Raw genomic sequence first — 21,445 nt, 5'->3', positions numbered from 1 at the left:
CAGGCAATGATCAAGTGATCTCTCTCCTGCCATCCATCTCCATCCTCTGACAAACAGAGGCTAGGGACACCATTCCTTACCCAGCCTGGCTAATAGCCATTAATGGACTTAACCACCATGAATTTATCCAGTTCTCTTTTAAACGCTGTTATAGTCCCAGCCTTCACAACCTCCTCAGGTAAGGAGTTCCACAAGTTGACTGTGCGCTGCGTGAAGAACTTCCTTGCATTTGTTTTAAACCTGCTGCCTATTAATTTCATTTGGTGGCCCCTAGTTCTTGTATTATGGGAATAAGTAAATAACTTTTCCTTATCCACTTTCTCCACATCACTCATGATTTTATATAGAAAGTAGATATGGAAAAGGTGCAAGGAGTCTGTTTTCATGTTGCTTTGATAAGACACTGCATGCTGAAATTTCATCAGCCTGTTTGGAAACATGCTATGAAGTTTCATGTGACAAATATATTGTTCTTGAACTGGCACAGTGATGCTTTGAGAAGACGGTTTCCCATTTTTGGCGATTTCTCTTCATGAAATGGCATTTATCAGAATATACTCACTGCTAGGAGAGGCATGAAACAAATTATGTGCAACAGCTCTGTTTATTTTTGTTATCCTTGTTATAAAAAGTGTATTCCCATGCAACAGGTGCCAAAAACCACTGAAGCAAAGAACACCTTGAACAATTTAAAGAGCTGATTTTTATAGGAGGTATGTGAGTTTGAATTATTATTTCTTTCTTAATTGACATGAATGTACTACAAAACTTTTTTTATGATTTCTTTTTCTTAGAAAATCTGTCATTGGAATATATTGGTTTCTTAATGATGAAAGGGAAGATCTAACACATGTGGTTTGAGTCTGCAGCATTAAGCAAGCTACAGTATGTCAGCTTCATTTTCGCAAAGGGGCTTAATAGAAAATTACTCAGTTGCTATGTGAAAATAGAACCAATACAAAAGCATTGCTATGCTGAAAATCCTGTTGGCATGAAACTAGTACATAATTTTAGTGGCTAATCCTACAACCAAACACTAACTGGCTGGGGTTATGAAGAAACTTCCCTGTTAATTGGCCTTCTCAAGCAGAGAGAGCCCATGGCAGAGCGAGAGAGCATAGCGACTGAATAAGGAGGGTAGGTCCATCAATGGCTGTTAGCCAAGATGGTCAAGGATGCAACCCCTTGCTTGGGGTGACTCTAACCTCTGACTGCCAGAAGCTGTGAAGGGAAGATGGGGCGGATCTCTCCAAAATTGCCCTGTTTCTTAAATACCCACTGAAGCTGTGGTACTGGCCACTATCAGAGAGCAGATACTGGGCTAGATGGACCATTGGCCTGACCCAGGATGGTAGTTCTTATGGCCATTGCAGGGATTTCTTGAAACTTCCTCTTAAGCATCTGGTGCTGACCACGGGACTAGATGGACCACTGTTTGACTCTTGTATGGCAATGTGCATGTTATGTATTCTACTTGTAGAAAATATGCACATGCCATATTAAGTCAAATACAAAATGCGTATTTACAGGGTGCCATTTTTCTCACTAGACTATTGCCAGAGTACCATGAGACCTCAAAATGTTGCCCTCCATTTTTACTCAGTCTTTGATAGTTATATGATCTTGTTCCACTTGTCTGTCCTCCCTGTCCTACTCTCCAAATTGCTGTTACATTTTTCTGCTTTAAATCACACTGTAAACTCTTTGGGGCAGGGACTTGTGTTTTTGTTCAGTCCCAGCATAAAGGTGATTTGTTGCTAGTGGAGCACTGCTATAATCATAGCTAATCGCTCTGTTTCTGAGTAAAATCTAAGTAAGGACCTTAGCATCTTGACAATAATACTAGTGTTTAATTATAAATGCTACTAGCACTTCTACATTTTCAAAATTAACCATTAATAAATTATGCTTGAAATGAGGTGTGCGTAGATGGGCCTCCCTTAGCAGAATGCAAGTACAGCTTTGATAGCAGAAATGAAAGTGAGTAAGTGAAACAGTATTGTCTGAATTTCTTCAGAAAAAGGTACAAGACTAAAATATGGTTACAGCTTTACCCTTAATCCTACGCTAGCTGAGGTGAATTGTGTGATAGTCGAAGAGTGGGGAGAAATGTTGCACTCTTCTCTTGTGCTCTGCCCAACTGCAGATAGGAAGTGTGTTATATTGTTGAGAACACTAGCATGAAGAATTGTGCTATACTGATATTTTATTTTGTCAAATGTAAACTGGATATCTCTTATTATGGGAAGCCTTGAGTACACGCTGATATCATTTTGGCAGAAATTTAGCCACAGCTGACAGCCAAAAAATAGGAATCTGAACAGAATACAAAAGGATGTGACTTCATATTTTGACAGGACTAAGAATTATTAATTTATAAATATTTAATCTGTGTCAAATTCAAACTAAAGTCCCCAGATCATGTGGGGTTTTGTGGGTCAACTGACTTAGACACAATAAGAATGTGAAATACAGGAGAACAAAAGGAAAGAAGTTCTGGGTAAGTAAGTAACTGTCCAAAATATGTTCAGTGTGTTTGTTTTTAAATCACTACTTCTCATTCATATTTGAAATATAGCACAATTGTGGCACTATTATCCAAGTGAAATAATTGATTGTGATATCTTCTAACTTCTTATATATGTGTTAATTTTTAAACTTTGTGTTGAGACTGTTTTAGTCCTTTCCACTCAAAGGAGATGGTGATAAAAAAGAGACACACAGACAGAGCATATATAAGTGCTGAAAAGTAGAACAATCAATGAGAGAGAAGCTTAAGGGAATTCTTTATTTTATCATACATATTTATAAAGCAGGTATCAGAGCATTTTCTAGGTACATTTTGAATGATTTTTTTAATTGTAAGTAAATAACAGTACCTGTTTTGGAGACCCAACCCCCTTTAGTCAATAGAAACAGTCTTGTTTGGACCCATAATTAGCAGATATAGTCTCATAATGGCACAACTTCTAAAGGCAGAAACTGAGAAAAATGTGATTCTGTAGATTAAAAGCCAAAGAGTCTATTGTCTACAGAGTGCTCAAAGAGACGTTTTGCAGTGCATTATAAAGTGATCAGATTCATGTTCCGCTGAGACATGAGGCCCCATCACTTAAAAAGGTGCTGCCACTAGATCCCACAGGTAGCTGAAGCATTCCTCATGACCACATAGTAGAGCAGAGGGAAAGAAGCAGCTCCTGGAGTAACATTGGACTAACTATGTGGGGCTTTATAGATAGTAACTAGAACTTCAAACTTCATCCAGAAATGGCCTGGGAGGTGTGAAACGCTCAACTGTTTACCTCACTTGGAAGTGGGACAAAAGCTTTTGAGTGCTTTCAGAATGAGCCTAGGGGAGAGAGCAGTGCTGTAGTCTAGTCTGGAGACAATAATGACAAGGACGTCTTTGATGAGATTTCCATCCTTGTAGGGAAGAAAGGTGCTTTGGGCCATGATGCAGTCTGAAAATCCAGAAGCAGTGATTAATCTAGTTAGACCCTCTAATTGTAAAACGCTCTGACAAGAGGCTGAGAAACACCCTCAACTGAGTTAGCAGTTACACTTTGCCAAAAGCTTAAATAGCTCTCTTTGTCAATCAACGTCATCTCCACCTTTTCTTTCTGGAATTTATGCTAGCTATCTTTATTGCACATCTCAATCTCCACCAGACATTTGGAGAGCAAGGAGATAGCTATGTGTGGCTCTGATGAAAAGGAGACTCAAGCATGAATCATCAGTGTGTTGAAGGGATTGTTCCCATTGTCCCAATATCTCCCCAGCAGCCTCACATAAATACTGAATATAGACGTGACAAGCGGAGCTCTTTAAAACTCCAGATTGTTCAGTAAAGAGATCTCATCTAGGTCTCTCTAGAAGGAGTGATCTCCACTACCCTGGGGCGAGTGTCCACACTTAAGTCGACATCACCTCATGATTAATGACATCAAAGGTCACTGAAAAATCAAGTATTACCAGCAATGACCTTGCATACATTAGACAGTTTCTTTAGTAGAGGAATAGTAAAGTAAGATAAGCTAGTTCTCCCAGGTCTAAAACACAAGTCCTTCTCAGAGGTTGTTGAGCTACATCACTTAAATACTCCAAAACTGTGTTTATTGAATGAACACGAAATCTGCTTCCAGCCTCGTAGGTTTTCAGCACATTCTGATGTGCTATATGTTGCTCTTGAGTCCCCTAAATTGCCAGCAAAATCCTTTTCTTGTTTTAGAATAACAGAAATTAGGACGGGGAAAAAGAACTATTAGTCATCAAGGCCACCCTTCTTTCCAGAGCAGGATTGTTCCCTACAGTGTATTTTGTTTGTACTTTGAAATATGTTTCTTCCAATCTAGCTTTAAATGTCTTGATTTGAAAATCCCATAAATTTGATTGCAAGTGACACTCTGCTCCATATACTTGGTCTCAATAATGGAGAAGATCTTTCTGTTGTACAGACTAACCATAAATGATGCAACAAACCCTGCTATGCAATGACACACTAGTAAATCCTAAAGTTATAGACTCAATAGAAACTAGGATAAAGAAGATTATTGAGTTAATAGTGATATCCCAATTGAAGCTGATGAATGGCATTGTAGATGTTTCTTGGTTTGTATTGTGCTAGTTTAGTTACCATGACTGGCAATAAGACCCAAGTTCTAAAAAAGTAGTAATGCAATATTTAAGTTGACTAAATATTAGATCTAAATTGTCCTATGAGCTGTAAGCATGTTAGTATTTAATGAAAACAACATATTCCCAAGAGGGATACTCATGAAATCTACAAATGATTAGTAATAAAAACATTGGAAATGTAATATCTTTCACTTCTTGGTGTTTCTGCAAGCATTCTGCTGTTCACTTAGATCACACAACATTTAGAAAATGAGCTTCCTCCAACTTAAAGCCTTTCCATTGCTCTTGATCCTGAGATTCACTGGAAACATCTGGGCATATGTTACATTGTTGTTAAATAGGAATGCGTGTTTATTTCAGTGCATTCTCTTCCTCTTTCTACAACTTTAGGTTGCAGCCTGGTTGGTGATGTGGTGGAAATAAGTAACAGTTGATTTTTAGGTAGGAATTAGCATGCTAGAGACAAAATCTTTTCCCCCTTCCACTAATCTTGGGCAGTGGACAAGCAGCCTTTGAGTTAGCACTTTATTCACCCATTACAGGAATTAACCTCTGAAGTCAACAGATAATAGGGACTCTGATAATTTCTTTAGTGAATTATTTTCATCCTGTGCAGCACTTCAGATCAACTAGGTGTGTATTTTTGAGGGGGAGGGGATACGGGTTGAGGAAGTACCTTCCCTGAAACATCAGGCATTAGTTATTGTCATAAATTGAATAATAGTCATATCTGGTATGGCTAATGCTTTTTTTTCCTTCTTCTAATGCTGTGCCCTTCAGTTCACTGTAGCCATAGTTAATTATTTCAGTAAATATCACAATTTTAGTTAATACAAAACAGCCATAAAGACATTGTTTCTAGTAAAGCTCTCAACAAGCTACAAACCATGAATTACGTGTTTTCTGGAGGATTTTTGTGTACGGTAGGTATTCTGTTGGAATTACTGATTCCCTCTGTTAATTTGGATGAGTGATATTTTAAATGATCATTCTTACTCTGTCACACAAAGCTGTTGGAGCAAAAGACAGTAATGGCATCTTTTAAAACAATAATACAAAGAAGACTCAGCAGCACATGTTAATAAATGTCTAGGCTTTTCTCCCATTTGGAACATGTAGAGCTATACTGAACTCCTGAAGACTTATGTGCTACCAGTCAGAAAGCAACTTTCCATACAGATTCCATTGCATCTGAGAGAAAGGTTAAAATTCAAGACTGCATCAAAGCTTCAACAATAGCCATGGAAATATTGAATCCTGTCATGCAAAGGGACTAAAACCTGTTGAATTCAAATGGAACATTGGCTGACCAGCAGCTCGGATGGTGTCAAGATGTCTCAAGGTGGGCACCCACACTCACTTTTGAAAAGTAGTGTAATTTTTTTTCCAAAGGAGTCTGAGGGAGTCGGGCACCCAAATCCCAATTAAATTCACTGAGTCTTGGGCATCCAAGCCTCAGAACTTGAGAAGTGTCAGCCATCACTACCAAATCTGTAGTTCCTATGATGAGATTGCTGGCAAGAGTGTTAAACGTATGTGTCACTTTTGCAGTGTGAAAATCTGTCTACTAGGAACTGAACTGAGACAACCTCCTAACCCACAAAGCAGGCCTTACAAAGCAGCAATGTTTGGTCACTAATGACACTTGCTAGATTTAAATGTGTGACTAAGAGTTTGTTAGAAATGAGGAAAACATCTCTTCACTTTATCTAGATTTAGGTACATATTTAAAAAAATTCTGAACACTCTGGGTCAGAAAGGGATGTTTTAAATTGCTGAGCACCATTAATTTAATCTCTAAAATTACTAAAATTGTATTGTCTAGATAAACAAACAATGATAGGGGCCAAATCTTAATAACTGTCTTTCCTAATGCCAATGCAGGGGCATTGCCACTATTTTAGTCAAATGGGGTTCTTTGCCATGCCTTAGAGGACACTGTGATTAAATACAAGCAAAATAATTACAATTCTTAACCAAGACTATTCTATTTTTGAGAGAAAAACTAAAACAAAACACAAAACAAACAATAAGCAATGGTTACTTCAGTTACAATCTCTTCTGTATATCTCTCTATACAGAGCATTTGCTAGATATTGCACCTGAGAGGTGATCTATCCTTACAGGGACCAAACTACCTTATTCCTAAATTTAGTGGAGAGTCCTTTCTTAGTATATCATAGATAAGTAAAAGAGTTTATAGGTGGGCAAAATAGTCTTGTTAAAGGGCAGGTGAATCCTGTTTGATTTATCAAGGACAATATAAACAGTTCATACATGGGTAAAGTTGAGTGATCTTAAGTAAGTCCTATGCAACCAAGTTAATTACTCAAAAGAAATCATTCAAGGAGTTGTCATGAGACAGGCAAATCAATGAATATCAAGAATCTTAAATATGACTTAAATGCCACTATTTCTCTCTGTTTGCCAATGTTAACTTATGTCTTCTTTCCAGGAATATGTAGTCTAAAGCCTACTCTATAGTTGAAAGTTAAATTGGCCTCGGTATGTTGATCAGAGGTGTGAAAAAACCACACCCCTGACAGACATAGGTACACCTCCATAACCACCACCAGTGCAGATGGAGTTATGTCAATGGGAGAGTGTTTCTGTCAACTTAGCTAACATTGTTTAGGAAGGTGGTGTTCCTACACCAAAAGAAAAATCCCTTCTGTCTGTGTTGGCATAACCTCCATAATATAGACTTACCCTGCCAAAAGAGTGCTCGACTGGACAGTTCTTTTTCTGAATTCTGCTCTATAACAGTTGTTTTCTTAGCGGTCTTGCTCAGAGACAGAGTGAACGGAGATGAGAGGCTATGAGGAGTGCTGTAAATTTGAGGATGGGTGCAGAATGAGTTGCTTGTACAGTACAATTCAGAGGGTTTTTGTAACCCCCTCTTTCCATAATTTAATGGAAGGAGAAAAATACAACTCTTTCAGGCATGGCTAGATTTGAAATTAACTGCTGTCATCCCTTCATTGCACACCTTTTGGATTGGTTTTAGTAATATCTTCAGCTCATGAATATGTAATCTATTTAATGCATATGCAGCATAGTTCTAATTGCCTCTGTACTCATAAGAACATAAGAATGGCCGTACCGGGTCAGACCACAGGTCCATCTAGCCCAGTATCCTGTCTACCGACAGTGGCCAATGCCAGGTGCCCCAGAGGGAGTGGACCAACAGGCAATGATCAAGTGATCTCTCTCCTGCCATCCATCTCCATCCTCTGACAAACAGAGGCTAGGGACACCATTCCTTACCCAGCCTGGCTAATAGCCATTAATGGACTTAACCACCATGAATTTATCCAGTTCTCTTTTAAACGCTGTTATAGTCCTAGCCTTCACAACCTACTCAGATAAGGAGTTCCACAAGTTTGGTGACCCCTAGTTCTTGTATTATGGGAATAAATAAATAACTTTTCCTTATCCACTTTCTCCACATCACTCATGATTTTATATACCTCTATCATATCCCCCCTTAGTCTCCTCTTTTCCAAACCGAAGAGTCCTAGCCTCTTTAATCTCTCCTTATATGGGACCCGTTCCAAACCCCTAATCATTGTAGTTGCCCTTTTCTGAACGTTTTCTAGTGCCAGTATATCTTTTTTCAGATGAGGAGACCACATCTGTACGCAGTATTCGAGATGTGGGCGTACCATCAATTTATATAAGGGCAATAATATATTCTCAGTCTTATTCTCTATCCCCTTTTTAATGATTCTTAACATCCTGTTTGCTTTTTTGACCGCCTCTGCACACTGCGCAGACATCTTCAGAGAGCTATCCACGATGACTCCAAGATCTTTTTCCTGACTTGTTGTAGCTAAATTAGCCCCCATCATATTGTATGTATGTCTCGTGGCAGAACATTTTCAAAGCATTTTATAGTTAGAGTTTTAACTTTTTCTTTTATTCAGTCCATTTCTAAGAAATGCTGTTAATTTCATCAGGGTTATTAATTATATTAATTATCTGTCTCTCGAGTTCAGGTTCAAGACTGCCCCCACTGGTTTAGCTTGATAGCTTTGTTTTTAGCTAATATATAAATTCAGGTAAACCCACATTCCTTTGTCTAGACAGATCCGTTTATCACACTTACCTAGGCTGTCTTTGTCTTTAATATGTTCTAATAACGTCATGCATTTTACAATAATATTAATAACCAGTATATGACTAGTTTTCCAATGATACCTTACAAGGAATATTTGAACAAATATTGCAGTTGTGTATAGGGTGTGAATACAGGAATGCTTAGGGTCACAAGAGTCTAGATAAACACACTTGGGTAGGTGTGGGGGGTTTTGGCCAAGGGTGTTATCTCCTCTGACTCTTGAGACTTGTCCCTGGAGAGATATAGAGCAGAAAGTCCTGCAATTTCTTTAGTTAGGCTGAACATCTTGTTAAATAAACAACCAAATACATAAGCATGGGTTTTATTCCCTGAGCATCATGAGTATAACAATAATTGTATGTCTTAAATTGGATAAAGGTTTAGGTAAGTTTGTAATGACCTAATATAAGAATAAAATATAATATTTTTATTGATGACCATATTTTCATAAATATTGAGGTTTTCCCCTTACAGCACCTTAACAAATAATTAATAAAGTTGCAGCCTGCTGCTTAATTCCATGCATGTATCTGTCCTCATTTCACTTCTGTGTCTACATCAATGGCTTTTGTAGCATGCCTGAAAGGTCAACAAGTTGAGATTATTTTGAATCATGGTGTTGGGAGCAAGTTTCAGAATCCCACGGCCCTCAGAGAATGCCTGGCTCGCATCTTCCCTCTTTTGTGCAGAGAATAATCCATCTCAAGCACCTCTGTTGACTAAAGCTGTGACAAATATATTCCTGGAAGAGAAGCACTCGTAGACTAATATGCAGTCAGTGTAGATCCTATAGCATTGGTACTTTGCTCCCGCAAAGCTGCTGTATTCTTCACTAGCTTCAGCCTCAAAATTGTATTAAATTGTCACCTCATGTACAGTTCTGTACAACGGTTTAATCTTGAGGTAATCAAAGTAGCAAGGTCCGCTTCTAGACGGAATGCTTACAGTCTTGATTTTTTTGCGGCACAGGTGATTTTATGCTAAACTCTTTTATTCCTTTTTTCTTTGTTTCAGGCATTACAACATCCTGCACCATTCTAGTCGTATTACTTGTAAAGTAATATTTACCAGCAATTTATGCTAACCTGGGGGCTATTGTTACTCACAAGCCCTGGGAGCTGTACCCTGCATTCTTGTCTGCTTGCTTTTGTCAAAGAGTGACTCAGGGAGAGAGAGGAGGTATATCAATTAGCCTATCCACCTCTGCTCTGTTTTAAAGGCACAAGTGTGCTTTCTGTGCTAATCTGCTCATTACAAATTAAAAGGTTTACTGGCAGGCTGCTGAGCCAACCAATTTCTTGAGCTGAGTAAATCTAAAGAATACAAAACATTGCAGATCCAATTTCTGACAGGGAATCGTATTAGTCTCAAAATGAACAATATTTATAGCAAGTGAATACCTATAGAGATATTAATTTATCTAATTCATCTGGCTCATCAGATGATCACAACAGTGGTTATATGAGTCCTTAAAGATTTTTCAGGACAACACCCTTTAATTTTGTTGATATTTTTTTTTGAAGTTTTGGCTCTCTGAAGTTTAGTTGCTGCCTCAGATGTTGCACTGAGGAACTTGAGCACCAAGTAGAAGAGGTGTTCAAAGAATGGGCCTTAAAACCAATCACTACCACATCACATGAATCGGAAAGGAAGCACTAGAGCTCTTCTATCTATGGAAGCGTGATGCCTCCTTCTTGGCTGACACACTGGGGATCTCCAGAGCTAAAAGCATGAACTCCTACAGCTTAAGTTAAAGGGCCCACGCTTAGTAATGAAGAAAATTTTCCTCTTTCTCCTGCCTGTCATGGACAGTAGTCAAAACCTCTAGCTTCTTTAAGCTCTCATCCTCATTGATTATCCAGTCAAGGAAAAGAAACCATACCATATGACCAATCACAACTAACCTCACATCTAGTCTTGCAAATATCTAGTATTAGGTATTATGAGCAAACTAACAACAATCAACTTATGGTTAATAAATAAATAAATTCTTCAACGATCAAGTAGCTATGAGATTATTACAATGGAGGAAATCTGTCTTCTCAGACACTTCCTGTGCAAACAGGCTCGTGGTGCAACTCATCTTTGTTCAGAGGGCCAACGGTCCCAATTAAGTTCTGTCTGGAGGACATATGTTGTGCTTAGACTTTGTGGGAGTTCTCTTCCAGGGATGAATATCATCCTTATTGTGCTGAGCAACTTATTTACTCTTGAGTTATTTCTTCAGCTGGAGTCCTAACACTGTAGTTTAAACAGTGAAACTCAATAAAGAAAAAAAATCGGTTTCTAGTTTCTTTCATGCTTCCTAAATAGAAGGGGATAGAACACATTTTAAAATGATGGAAAATAAATTGAAACTATCCTTTTAAGAAATATTAGGAGGCATGCGTGCATATGAGCGCGCACAGACACACACACACACACACTGGGAAGGTCTGTTAAGAAGGTTTCATATAATAACAGTGATCTAAATTTAATTCAGAAAGGATATATATATCGCTAACCTGATAACCTTTGAATTGCGGTACTTAATATAAATGAATCTTACATATTCAAAAGAGAATCATATTTTAAATATTGCCAGCACCTTTTATGTTCACCCCAAAGAGAAAAGAGAATTATTATGAGAACAAATTGCTCCCTTATGCACAAAGGTATCTGAATCAGGTTTCAGGTTAGAACTGGAGATTATCTGTCATGTTTCTAAGCATGGGATTCAAGAGACTTCCAATGATAGGTTTAATTTAATATTAGGACAGATTATTTTCTGGAAAGTGCAGCACGTTCCTTTGGAGCCCACAACTTTTCGTGCTGCCTCTGAGTCTGTTACTTAAGACTGAACAAAGCAGTTCTGTGGCTAGTTGCAATAACCACCTACCATTTAAACTCTCATTCCATAGAACTGTGGTTAAAGGTGTGAGGAGTGACAGCTATACTTGGAAAATGCCAATTTGTTGAAAACAAACCCTTTTGCAGAAACATCAGTTTCAAGAAAGCTTATATTGGGATGGTGTTTTGGGTCCAGGATGGAATTTTCTTGAGGGGAAAGGGAAAAATATATTTATAAATAGAGAGAGAAAAAAATCCACACAGCCTGGTATTTAGGGCTCTCACTTGTATTAGTAAATATTAATCTTTCATTTTTCTTTTTATATTAAATTTTCATGTGTTATTAACTAAGCATCCCAGAATCTTTCCTGTGTTAGCCAAAGATGCTGGCTAAACTCTGTTAAAGAGTATTTTCTTTTGGATAAATGAATGGCTTTGTCCTAGTAGACTTATACTTTATTTTCCACTCAATTTTGACTCTGAAGTGAAGCTGACCTTTGTGTGTTATCAATAAACTGAATTTTAGCTGGACCTTAGTGTGCTATGAAATAATTCATTGTGCGTCCTTTTTTTGCTCTAAACTCTTAGGGAAATGTCCAGAAATCCAGAAAGGAACCACTTGTCACTGATATAGGGCAGGTGTTTCTGTGATTAATGAAATAGTAATCTATTGAAAGAAGCGTATAGCTTATCAGGAATTATTCTGACATCATTTCTGTCCATAATGACTTGGTTATAGGTATATTTTGTAATTGATAAAAGAATGAATGATTGAACAGATGTATTTAGCTTATCAATTATGTAAACCAGATACCATGAAAAGACATCCATGGTCAATAGTTCATTTTCTTTGTAAACACACACAGTATAAAAAGATGCCAGTTGTTATAGATGTATGTTATAATGGTCAGAGTGGTGTAATTGGTAGGGGATGCTCATAAATGCTCCCTAATTAATAAACTTAGCAATTGGAAAAACATAAGGAACATGTGGTATAGCAGGTATGTTCTACAATGTATCAGCAAAACATTAATATATGGATTAATATCTAATAATTAAGAGCTAATTGTGGTTAAAATGATCCTAGTAGTGATAAATTAGTTACAGATATCATAGGTTTATTGATTCCAAATAAGATCAAGCATGAGAGAGGATTTTTCATCATGACTTACTGAATCCAGATAGGCAACACTTGGGACATGGAAAGCCCAGGTTCAAGTTCTTGCTCTGAATTAGGCAGAAAAGGCATTTGAACTTGGGTCTCTTACAGCTTTAGCAGCAGTTCTAACCACTGGGCTATTGGTGGGGAGTGTGTGTGTGTGTGTGTTTTCCTTTCACATTTCCCTCTCTCCCCCCAAAAAAGAGGGTTTTGTTCTGATGTGAAAAAAAAAAGTCAGAACCTCAATTTTTTCCTAAACAGAATTCTTGTTTTCTGACCAGTCTGACTTTGTATTTCTAAAATAACAGGATAGCTTTGTATTTCTAAAATAACAGGGCATGGATATTATTCGAACAGGGCATGTCTATTATTAGTTTTATTTTTAATGATTCTGAAATACAAGATTACTTTGAGCCCAACCATTCCACAACATGTAACAGCTCAAAAAGGGAACCTCTGTACTGATCTCATGGGTCCTGACATTAACTTGGGGGATCAGCCTACTTTGTGACACCTGTCCCCATGTGGCTGGGACACTGAGCTTCCCCATGCTAAGCTCCAGGAAATCTGATAGAAAGTCAGTACAGTGCCCACCCCCCTGTTTGTGCTTAGAAACTTCCCCTTTTATGGGAAGTTCTGAATACAGCTGGCAGCTCAGGGTCCCTGGCTCTGTGACTGTGATGGAGTTGTGCTGCCCATGAGCATGAGGAGAAACTGGTGCCTGAGAGCTTGCAAGGGGGTACTTGGACTATTGCAGATTGTCTTGACATCAGGAAGACTTCTGATCCTTTTCAGATGCTAGTGATGTTCAAACAGTGGCCTCAAAGCCCCCGTGGGGTTGTTACCTTGGGGAGGATACTCAATCCTGAAGCCACCGCACTACAAAAACTAACTTAAAACATGAATCTCCACAGCAAATATTGGCTCTCCATTTAATTTGACCCCTCACTTATGTTCTAAGACTTTATCAGCATTTGTTTAATTTCTATTATTTACACTCCAGTGAATAGGGATTTTAATGGGATCCATTGAAATGGACATGCTGCGTCAGTACATGTGCACCATTTATAAAAAGAACTTGAAAGAATCATTATTTGCTTCAGAGACATAGAAATTGGCATTGAAAACAAGACACACAAAAAACTATGAGATTCCACAGGCTTCAGTCTCTTGTGTTTTAAGATGGTTATCACCCAATATAACTACTCCAAGCAGAATTTTTTTCTCCTCCATTGGTTAATAATGAAACACCTGAAAAACGTAACTCATTTTTAAATAGAGCACATTACAATGTGGCTAATAGTCTGACAGAATTTTATTTGTAATTTGTTTTACAAATTTATGGCTGATCACCTCTGCTCCTGAGTTAATATTTCATCTTGATCACTACTTTATATAAACACATGATTGTCTGTATTAGTCCTAGTCTATTTCTGTAGGTTGTTCTTCTAGGAGTGCTGTACTAAATAATGACTATTATCCTCTCTGTTGCTGCATTGTTTAGATAAAATAACATTCTGACTGTAGTCATGTTAAAGCTGAGTCCTGAGAACTATGAAAAGTCCAACAGATCGAGACTGAAGGAAAAAGACAGAAAAGCCAACCTAAGAAGTGGTGGTGGCATATCATAACAGAAGACATATTAGCATAGGGTGTGATAGAGGATATGGCATTGAAAAGTGCTCTTTGGAGGGAAAGGACTCGTAAAGCAGACCCCATTTGATGGGATTAACGCAAGGAAGGACAAGGAAAAAAGGCATGGAGGTTGTTTAACTCTGAAATGTTCATAACTCTGAACAAAACATTATGGCGGTTCTTTCAAACGTTTACAACTGAACATTGAGTTAATACAGCTTTGAAACTTTATTATGCAGAAGAAAAATGCTGCTTTTAACCATCTTAATTTAAATAAAACAAGCACATAAACAGTTTCATTACCTTGTCAAATCTTTTTTTTTTAAACTTTCCTTTTATTTTTGTAGTAGTTTACATTTAACACAGGACTGTACTGTATTTGATTTTGTTTTGTTTTTGTCTCTGCTGCTGGCTGATTGTGTACTTCCAATTCCAATTGATGTATGTGGTTGACCAGTCAGTTTGTAACTCTGAGGTTCTACTGTAGATGATTTACCAATGTTGACCCTTTCACTTCACAAGCCCTAGTATCTTCAGATTGTAGGAATGGAGTACCTGCTCCTAGAAAAATCTCTTATGTTTATTGGAAAATATTTTGGAAATGTATATTGGCCTGATCCTCAGTCCTCTGTAAGGCCACTTTACCTATCTAAGCCATCTTTAGCCCTGGCATATTTATTTATTTTTAGCTCTTCACTTTCATAAGGAGTGAAAATCACAGGAGAAGGAAAAAGCAATAGCATGAAAGAATGTTGTATTTACCCCTCCCCCCAAATCTGTGGCACATTTATTTTATTGGATTTCACAGTTTATTTGAACGTGATGCATGTCACTGATAGAGTGTTATCTTTTCACCACAGTTTGGAAAGTACTAATTTGGCAGTTTTGCCTTTTCTATTTAGGTTATGTTGGCTACATGCTGGATGTATAGAATACTCTAGCCTGTGTCCTTTGTACTTATTTCAAGCAAAATATTTCATAGTATCATTATTGTCTTTCCAATTTTTTCACCGGCATACACCCTCAGAAATATGTGGGGAGGCTACGTTAATGTCTCTTAGGATGCTGAGATTTGAAAGCACGAAAATATTAGTTCAGGTTTTTTTCCTGATTATTTAATGCTGATTTATAAAACTCAAAATTTTATATCCGAAACAAGATAATTTGACTTGTAAATAATTTAGGATTCTCGTGACTTTGCAGCCTATATATGTGTTAGAAAAGCTAAACCATGGCAGAGTAATTTTTCTTTTCATTACTCAGAGTCATATCTACGAATCTCAGTCATCCCAACTAAATAATAGTTCATGTAGCAGGCAGAGTACATTGTATTTAGGAGCCTGTTTGAAATTAGATGAACCCAAGAAATAGGAACAAAGTTGGAAAAGATTTGTATGGTGGTCCAGTTTTAAACAGAACATTCTACAAAATACTAGAGGTGACTGGAGGACAATAATGCTATTTTGTGGCAACTTCTGAGGTATCAAAATTTGTTTTTGTTCCATATTGGAATGAACACAAAACCTTTCATTTTTTCCCCCATGAAAATGGAATTATGTCATGGGAGGTGTTCATGCTCTAGCTTTGAATTAGGAGAGACCCATGGTCAAATCCCTACCGTGCCTGATTCAAAGCAATGTGACATCCCATATTACTCCAAATGAGACAGAGTAGAACTTGATCCTGGGTCTTCTACATCCAAAGGTAGTGCTTTAGCCACCAGACTCTTGAGTTGGTGTGTGTGTGTGTGTGTGTGAGAGAGAGAGAGACAAGTCAGTCTGTCTGTCTCTCATGGAAACTTTTCGATGATGTCTTCATCAAAACAGACATCTTTGTGAAATGTGTCAACTTTGACAAAACAGCTTATTTCAATTAAATGAGATTTTGTCGAAAATGTTACCACCGGCTCTGTATAATACTATGACCACAGCTGGGCAAATGTAATATCCTGGCACAGTGTGTGCTGTGTCCATGTCTACAAATCAAAGGATCAGCACTTACCACTGGAGTTAATAGAGCTCCTTTAGCTCACATGAATGAGAACCTTATGTTTATTGCTGACAAACCCAGTGTCAAATCCCATTGGTGACCCATGAACAAAAAAGGGCCATTATACCTGTCCTTTGCATTGTAGCTGTGGTTTTGGGTAGACTGTTAGAGGGATTCATTATTTTAGAGTAGTAGGATAAAGATCTTTAATAAGAAAAAGAAAAGGTCACATTCATAAAACCTTACAAATATAGAAAAAGAAGGTACATTAGATATTTAACATAATCTCTTCAAAGGTAATTTAAAAGTATAACAACAGCATTAGATATTTAACATAATCTCTTTAAAGGTAATTTAAAAGTATAATAACAGCATGCTTTAGCGATACTTGATTCCACAATAATACTTTATTTCAGCTATGCCCTTAGAGGTACTTCTGCATTTTAAAAATGGTGGTAGTGCTCATAAAAATATTATCTACATCAATCTATCTTCATTGTCTAGTGTTTACTTGTACAAGAGGGATTGAGAGAGAATCAGGAGATCTGAGTTATATTTCTAGTTCTGATGGCCAATTTGTGCTATGACATTCTCTGAAATTATAGTCAGTTTACCCAATGTGGTTGCACAGTGTAGTACTCTGGGGTACAATTCCAGACCAGTAAAGGGTTATGACACTGCCTGCCCTGTAACTTAGCTTTGCTGATGTATTTCCCAACCTGGGCTGCTCACAATCAGCCTACCAGCATGCAGGTAAGACCATGGGTGTCTGTGCTAGACGATCCTGGTTCAGCCCCTCTCACCCCACCAACCTTGATTACAACCAGCAAGATGAGCCCAACATGCTCCTAGCCCCAAATTTCCCCAAACCCATATGCACCAAAGTGCCAGCCCTCTCCTGGACTGGTCAGAGAAATAATATGGTTAATTTGTTCCTCCGACGAAGTGGGCATTCACCCACGAAAGCTTATGCTCCAATACATCTATTAGTCTCAAAGGTGCCACAGGACTCTGTTGCTTGTTCCTCTAAATACACAAGAGCACATCATAGCTAACTTGGTTTATAGTAAAATAAAACAAATTTATTTACAGTAGGATATAGTAAAAAGAATAAAGGTAGAAAGGATTACAAGCATATAAAAGTGAAAACACACATCTAAAATTCTCTAAAACGTAATCTAGTAAGATACAGGTTTTCTACAAGATGGTTTCTCTCACTAGTCATTTTTCTTCCCAGCCATGTCTGACTTTCCCTCAGTCAGGACCTTCCACAAAAGTACAAGGTGCTGGCATCCTTTGTCATCTTACGTGAACGATCTTTGCTCAACCAGGTTTCTCACCTAGATTGAGTTCCAGAGACTTGAAACACCTACCTCCTGAGTTAAAGGACCCATTTTTCTCAGCTTGCAAGGGCTCTGTTCCTTTGTGTCTGCCTAGTGATGGATGCCTAAAATGGCTCTGTCCTTGATTATGTAACCCTTCTGCCAATTTGCCCTTGGTGCTGCCAGTTCTAATGTCCAATATCTAGGGGTTCCTCTTAGCAATACAAAGAGAACCAGCTTGAGTCCCCAACCTTTAATCTGGAAAATTTAACACCCGCCCTGTTTGCCTCTAACAGGCAACACTTCCCCTCTTATGCCCACTGAGTGTGTGTAACAAAAGAACATTTTTATTAAAAGGGAAAAGGGGACCCAGCATTAATTTAGGAAAAGCCACAACCATGATTCAAAAGCAAGTGACCATAAGCAAACGCCCCACCCCCTCCAACAGCATGTTAGGCAGCGTTCTTAGTCTCAGTTTCCCACCTTGTGGTGTGAAAGTTCACTCGATGAATATTCTTTTAGAACACCACTCCTGTCTCCCTCTGCTTCACTTCACTCACTGTTGGTTAGTGAAGACCCAGAGGTGCCTTTGGGTGGGTTCACCTCCCACCTCTGGGAAGATGGGGGGAGGCATCAAGCAATGCATCTCTTGCTGCTGCCACCTCTGCAACTGGCTCACAGCCGCTGCTGTTTTTCTCTGTTGCTCACTACTTCTGTGATGCCACATTCTGTGGATCCTCCACTTAACTTTTAGTGCTTCCAGCTGGTACTAGTGCAGTATCTTTCGCTACACTGTCCCCACTCCTGGAATAAAGCTTAGCCCCTAGAGCTGCTCATTATTGATATCAGCTCTAGTAATCAATGAACAGAAGCAAGGATTCTCAACTGAGTTTAATCAGCTCTGTCTTTAAACACTGGAGAGTAGAGGGTCAAATGGTGTCCCTATCCCCTCTCATTTTCATGGGGCTTTGGCATCCTTGCCACCTGCTTAGAAAGGGATGTTCAGATTAGAGTGACCCCCCTCCCCCAATCAGGGCATGCTGAGTACAGTTCTGCTGCCCTTTACTCATACAGTAAGAAGTACATCATTTCATTACAAATCATTTTGAATGCAGGGGGTAACCCCAAACCAGCCAAACTGATGTAGTTTGGCAAAGATGCTCCATCTGCTGAGCACCTAGGAAGAGTAGATGTGTCCATGCAAATACAGGCTACTCCTGAAGTCCTTTCCCGGAGCACATCAGTAGTTATCAGGGGAGAGCTTATTCAGAACCTGCTTACACTTATAGCTCTCAAAGTTCAATGACTTTGCTTCAAGAGTCTGGGAGCTCTCCTCTGTGCTCAGCTAGCTGTATCCACCAGGGAGCTGACCTCATGCTGATCTTCCCTTCCTGTAGGCTTCCCATTCCCCTGGATATAAATGGGGCTTCCATTGTTTTGATTCTACCATGCCTAATTTCAGGGCCGACCCTAGACCAAATGGTGTTCCAAGCAAGTAGCATCTTCAGCGCCCCCTGCCTCTCCCCCTTGCATTTGTTTCCCATCAAATTTGCCCTTTGCTGCAAACTAGATTGCAGTTGAGCTTTTTGCTTCCTATACTGAGCTCCTGAAGGCTCCTCAGGGGCATCTTTTATTTTCTGTGGGGGAAAACAGACAATATTAGGGAGAGCAAAAGTCTATGTTCTGCAGTCTTAGAAAGTCATCAAACATTACATGTTAAGCATGGCAAAAGTAGTAACAGTATTTCTTTTACATTGTTGGTTAGATGTGGGGTTCGATAGATATCTCTGGCATCTCATTAAATATGTCCTTTATTAGTCTTCCAGTCTTAAAACACAAATACACTTTCACAATTACACAATAAAACAAGGTTCACAATATCGCAACTGGGCTCTCACTTCACTTCAGTTCATTCTTATATCTCACTGGCTGACTAGCGATGCCCCATCCCTTATATAGCCGCAAGGGCATGTCTGACAACATTCTAGGAGGTTCAAGGAAAATGTAGTTCTCAGAACGTTGGAAGGTTCCATGAGATTCTACAAAAGTCCAGAACATTCTAGGAGGTTAGTGAAAATGAATCCACATACAGAATACATATAACATGTTACTTCAAACATTCTATTTTCCCTTCTGTTGCTAACAGAACCAGCACCCCAAACCCTGTGACCGCTAAGCCCAGTCACAGTGGCGTAGTCGAGCAGGATCTGTGCACAGTTGATTGCTTTGAGATACTGGTAGTGATTTTAAGTGAGTTTTAAGTGTGGTGGCTGGAGAACAGACAAAGTGGTTACTGGTTTGGGGTGCACAGAGGCGTGTGTCCCAAAGGTGGAAGTTGGGGTCCTGGGGACCGCTGTGGTGGGAACAGGCCCCAAGGACTCTATAGCTGAGTGCCAGCCCAACCCGAGTGGAAGGGGAGGGATTTTGCTGGCCAGCGAGAGGTCTGTCGTAGCTGGTAGCTGTGAGTCCACAGCTGGGGCAGGATCACCTTCCCTTTCAGGGGACACAAGAGTGTCGGACCCAGAGGGGAGATCAAAGAGGGAAGCCCAGATGGAAGGTCAGGGGGGGCCAGAGAGTCCACTCACCTTTTGTGGGGAGGGGCTTTCCCAGGAGGAGGGTGAAAAGTCTGCATTCGAAATGCCAGCCCCCTCTCCTGTGGATCAGGTTTTAAGGGAAACCTGGGGGTCAGGTCTCCAGGATGAGGGGGTCTATCCAGCTGACCCATTGGAAACAGAAAGTGGGGTGCCCAAAGGGGTCCAGAGCACTCCAGGGAAAGCTGCTGTTCTTGCTACACTTGCAAGAGATAAAACTCTCTCTCCAAGACAGGGGGGGGGGAAATCTCTTCATGGGAGGAACTTCACAAGGGAGTGGGGCCCAGCCCAGAGAAACTCCAGAGGGAGGGGCCGAGGACAAGTATGGTTGTAGTACACCCTTTCCTGGCCAAAGACCCAAGCACATGCCCGAACTAGAAGTCTTCCCCAAAGAGGCAGAGGAATCTGCATCAGAGGGTCTACCAGAGGGCACAGAGAACTGGGAAAATGCAATGGGTGCTAAACAAGTCAAATTGAGTGAACGAAGCCTGTCCACTGTAGATTTGCTGTTAACCTTGTGTCTTTTGCTAATTCACCTATGGGATAAAACAAAAGAATTCACACTAGTGGTAAACCCTTTAAAGATGTGGAACATATTTGATTTGTGGAATAAGCTGTTATACATGCTGGGGATGGTGACAGGACAGCCCCACCAGCGTGTTACTTTACAGCCCATACCTGTAAAAAGCAGCAAAAGCATAACAGGCCTATGCTGCTGTGTAGAAGGGGAAACTGAGGCACACCGCCTCATGGCATTGGTGGCTAAATGCCAAGATACCTCCACGTTAATGAGTATTGCTGCCTGCATTCTGTTAGCAATACTACATCCCTACCTGTTTGCAAGCATCTGGGGACCAGGGACCCCAAAACGGGCTAGAACCTCCAGGAGTGACACCATATGGTTTCAAGGTACTGAAAGGAAGTGTGACCAGAAACAAACAGAAATTTTACAGGTACTGCCTCCGCCATGGACAGTGTCCAAGTCTCTGGCAGTAAGTTCAGGGGGAGGGTGTGACAGTGTACCCCATAAGGCTTTATGGGGAGGGGGTGCTTATAAATGTATGTATGACATAACTGGAATATGTTTTGTGCTGCCTGTGCCATGTAACATATCTCCGTAAGGGTTGTGATCTACTATATCTATTCATCCTATTTGTACGTATAT

At 39.4% G+C, this 21,445-nt stretch overlaps 1 protein-coding gene across 6 annotated transcripts in view; it reads left to right on the top strand.

Annotated features, from left to right (window-relative positions):
* CNTN5 (contactin 5) overlaps positions 1–21,445 on the top strand; it is a 1,008,853-nt gene that overhangs the window by 345,692 nt on the left and 641,716 nt on the right. For 2 of the 6 annotated variants that reach the window (XM_065581553.1, XM_065581552.1), the window contains exon 4: positions 651–713. The exons of the other annotated variants lie outside the window; for them this stretch is intronic. The gene's annotated coding sequence lies outside the window, so the exon portion shown is untranslated. The remainder of the gene's footprint in view (positions 1–650; positions 714–21,445) is intronic. 6 annotated transcript variants of the gene reach the window in all.

The sequence above is a fragment of the Chrysemys picta genome, chromosome 1, assembly GCF_011386835.1.
Source record: "Chrysemys picta bellii isolate R12L10 chromosome 1, ASM1138683v2, whole genome shotgun sequence".
NCBI lineage: Eukaryota > Metazoa > Chordata > Testudines > Emydidae > Chrysemys > Chrysemys picta.
The sequence above is the reverse complement of the archived record's forward strand: the minus strand, read 5'-3'. Positions and strand labels throughout refer to the sequence as shown.